This window comes from Candoia aspera, chromosome 5 (assembly GCF_035149785.1).
Source record: "Candoia aspera isolate rCanAsp1 chromosome 5, rCanAsp1.hap2, whole genome shotgun sequence".
NCBI classification, from domain to species: domain Eukaryota; kingdom Metazoa; phylum Chordata; class Lepidosauria; order Squamata; family Boidae; genus Candoia; species Candoia aspera.
In genome coordinates this window covers 31,855,496-31,860,077 of record NC_086157.1, presented here as the reverse complement: position 1 = coordinate 31,860,077, position 4,582 = coordinate 31,855,496, and positions in this window count along the sequence as shown.

Here is a 4,582-nt window from a genome sequence, read left to right as displayed (position 1 = left end):
TTTTAAAAAAAAAAAACTTGTTTTCCTCATGCCAACACCAAATGAAGTTTGTAGTCCTCATTTGTTCAGTTTAATGGATTGTTTGTGGAAAGCAATTTCCATTACACCCAAATGCTTCTCTCTCTCTTTTTGTTTCCTTCTTAGAGGTCAATTACCGTGGAAAAGCACTTTTTTCAAGGAAGATGCTTTTGATGGCAGGTCTCTAAGGAAGAGCATTCTTGTTGCCAATCTTAAGGACTGGCAGGAAGTTCTGCTTCTCTAACTGCTCCCAGCAAGAAAGCATTGTTTGGGGCTATCAGCCAGGGTGCCCTGCTTTGTCCTCTGCTGCCCCAATGCATATATCGATGGTCCACACAATCAGCTTCTAGCACCTTCCCTCCCTCAGCTACTGCCTGCTCAGTCCCTCTTCTTAGCACAGTGTTTCTCAACCTTGGCATCTTCAAGCTGTGTGGAATTCTAGGAGTTGAAGTTCACACAGCTTGAAGTTGCCAAGGTTGAGAAACACTGTCCTAGCAGCTTCCCAGCCTACCTCTACTCAGCTACTCAGTGTTCCCCAGCAGGCTGCCTATCCAGTCTTCTCAGCACTTTCCTTCCCTCCCTCCTCCCCCTCTTACTCAGGGAGTAGGAGGGATGTAAGGGATTCACGGATGTCTGTTACTCAGACCTGAAGTTTGTGCAGAAGCATACCTACTTTCTTAGCGGAAATATGCACTACTGTTCAGACAGCTTCTCCAAACAACAGGCAAGGTGGTTATTTTGGGATACTGCATGGATTATAATATTGTTATATCCAAAATTCACTAGACAGCTTCATTAAAGGCTGACTGCAGCAGAATGGCGTTAAGTGTTGGTAACTTCGCCATGTATTTAGCAATAAAGAAGCCTTGGTATTTTAAATATACCCAGGGAATTGCGGGCATGTTTTAGCTCAAGTTAAATTCTGCTGCTATCGCTGCCTGCTTAATTTTTCAACTGAAGTCAAAGCTGCTTAAAAGTAATCAGAAAGAAGTGTGCAAGAGTATCTTGTTCATGCTTTATATTAAAGCATTCTCAGGGTGGTGGGCAACTTGTAAAGGACTAGTCAGGGAGAAATAGTGTGCTGCCACTGGCTATTGAGTCAGAGTTGGATCCTGACCCAAAGTGAGTTGCATTGGTGGCAATACTATTGCTTGCTTTTTGTCTGGCTTCAAATAAAACAATAAAAGGAATGACAGATGTAAAAAGTAGCTGTTGTGCCTCCTATAGAGCATAGGTGATTAAAACAGGCATATTTTTGGATCCTGCATCTTAAATTCTGACTTCCACATGACTGTTAAAACTTTAATAACTCTGCTCTTCATTGTGTAACCCATGTCAGCTACGGAAATGTGAGAAATGGGTCTTCTCTCATCCCACCACTAGATGCCAGTAACTCCGTTCTTATTTTTCATTTTCTTGCACTCAGACAAGTACAGCAATGCAGTACTGAAGAACTCTGAACTACTTGTTGCATCCTCAGATGCAACAGTATGCCTCACTCACTGAGTTTCTTTAAATGAGTTCAAGAAAAAGAAAGCTTGGCAAAGGTTTGGCTTTGAAACTCATTAAACATAAATGGTGTTAAACATACTTAAAATTTTGTTTTAATGTTTTCTAATAATCACCTTTACAGATTATTCTAATTCAAGAGTTATGGAAACAACCATATATTCCAGACAATGCGAACTTTTATTAGAGCTAATCAATTTATTTTGTCTTGCAGATTGCTATTACTACATTATCACACTTCACATGGTTTCAAGAAATGTATACTTGTACACTTTTGTACAATGAGCAATATTCTAAAATGTAACAGTGCCTAAAATGAAGGTAACCGTGCTTAAAACTAAAATTTTCACTTACCACTGATACATTGAGAGGTTTCTCTGCTTGTAGGAAATGAAAAACCAAGATTGAGTAGAGGTGGTTACTGATGGTCTTCAGCTACAGCTTACAAAACTGATGTGAATTCAACTGCTTACCTTGTTGCAGCATAAATACTATGAAGTTTGTTGGAACTGTGATTATCTGAAACAAAGTGTGTGTGTTCACTTATTATCAGCAGAGTATGTTAATTTATACTTTATAAGATTTTATTTATACTCTTCAACCAATTCATGTGTTTAAATCAAAGTTAATCAGAACTGGAAGATGGTATCTACAAGATCAGTAGTATGAAATGTAATACATTATCTTAACTTACCCATTCTTCACAACGATCCCGTGAAACAGATCAAAATTTCAGTTCGATACAGGTTAAAAGAGAAAAACTGTAGTCCAACACAACACACGTCATTTGGAATTTGCCAGCTCTTCAGGGCAAACCCAGCTGGTTCTGTAGTGCCAATGGGATTTATCCAGTAGTTGCATGATAGCTATGTAATTTCAGACTGCAGGGGTTGTAAAAGCAATGGAAATAACACTACCTGATGATGGGGTTGCCTGTAGTAAGCACCAATCTATGAGAGGTTGTTAAAAGAGCCATATCTTTTTCAAGGCTCACGTGGCTGTTTCCATATACATATGGATGCACAGCCACTTCACTTCTGTAGGTGCAGCTTATTGTAAGAATCACATTGCCTCTCTGGAATGCTCTGCCCAACCCTATTAAATTCTCTGCAAAAGAGTTATGACTTGGAATAAAGATTACCACTGTTTTGCAACCATTAAAATGCTTTGTCTTTTCCTTCCAATGATTATCACTGGAAGAAATTGAAATAACATGTTCTGCTGAAATAATTTTGTTGTTTATTCGTTTAGTCGCTTCCGACTCTTCGTGACTTCATGGACCAGCCCACGCCAGAGCTTCCTGTCGGTCGTCAACACCCCCAGCTCCCCCAGGGATGAGTCCGTCACCTCTAGAATATCATCCATCCACCTTGCTCTTGGTCGGCCCCTCTTCCTTTTGCCTTCCACTCTCCCTAGCATCAGCATCTTCTCCAGGGTGTCCTGTCTTCTCATTATGTGGCCAAAGTATTTCAGTTTTGCCTTTAATATCATTCCCTCAAGTGAGCAGTCTGGCTTTATTTCCTGGAGGATGGACTGGTTCGATCTTCTTGCAGTCCAAGGCACTCTCAGAATTCTCCTCCAACACCACAGTTCAAAAGCATCGATCTTCCTTCGCTCAGCCTTCCTTATGGTCCAGCTCTCGCAGCCATATGTTACTACGGGGAACACCATTGCTTTAACTATGCGGACCTTTGTTGTCAGTGTGATGTCTCTGCTCTTAACTATTTTATCGAGATTTGTCATTGCTCTTCTTCCAAGGATTAAGCGTCTTCTGATTTCCTGACTGCAGTCAGCATCTGCAGTAATCTTCGCACCCAGATATACAAAGTCTTTCACTGCTTCTACATTTTCTCCCTCTATTTGCCAGTTATCAATCAAGCTGGTTGCCATAATCTTGGTTTTTTTGAGGTTTAGCTGCAAACCAGCTTTTGCACTTTCTTCTTTCACCTTCATCATAAGGCTCCTCAGTTCCTCTTCGCTTTCAGCCATCAAAGTGGTATCATCTGCATATCTGAGATTGTTAATGTTTCTTCCAGAGATTTTAACTCCAGCCTTGGATTCCTCAAGGCCAGCTTGTCGCATGATGTGTTCTGCATACAAGTTGAATAGGTAGGGTGAGAGGATACAGCCCTGCCGTACTCCTTTCCCAATCTTAAACCAGTCCGTTGTTCCGTGGTCTGTTCTTACTGTTGCTACTTGGTCGTTATACAGATTCTTCAGGAGGCATACAAGATGACTTGGTATCCCCATACCACTAAGAGCTTGCCACAATTTGTTATGGTCCACACAGTCAAAGGCTTTAGAATAGTCAATAAAACAGAAATAGATGTTTTTCTGAAACTCCCTGGCTTTTTCCATTATCCAGCGGATATTGGCAATTTGGTCTCTAGTTCCTCTGCCTTTTCTAAACCCAGCTTGTACATCTGGCAATTCTCGCTCCATGAACTGCTGAAGTCTACCTTGCAGGATCTTGAGCATTACCTTACTGGCATGTGAAATGAGTGCCACTATTCGATAGTTTGAACATTCTTTAGTGTTCCCCTTTTTTGGTATGGGGATATAAGTTGATTTTTTCCAGTCTGATGGCCATTCTTGTGTTTTCCAAATTTGCTGGCATATAGCATGCATTACCTTGACAGCATCATCTTGCAAGATTTTGAACAGTTCAGCTGGGATGCCGTCGTCTCCTGTTGCCTTGTTATTAGCAATGCTTCTTAAGGCCCACTCAACCTCACTCTTCAGGATGTCTGGCTCTAGCTCACTGACCACATCGTCAAAGCTATCCCCGATATTGTTATCCTTCCTATACAGGTCTTCTGTATATTCTTGCCACCTTTTCTTGATCTCTTCTTCTTCTGTTAGGTCCTTGCCATCTTTGTTTTTGATCATACCCATTTTGGCCTGGAATTTACCTCCAATGTTTCTAATTTTCTGGAAGAGGTCTCTTGTCCTTCCTATTCTATTGTCTTCTTCCACTTCCACACATTGCTTGTTTAAAAATAATTCCTTATCTCTTCTGGCTAACCTCTGGAATTTTGCATTTAATTGGGCATAT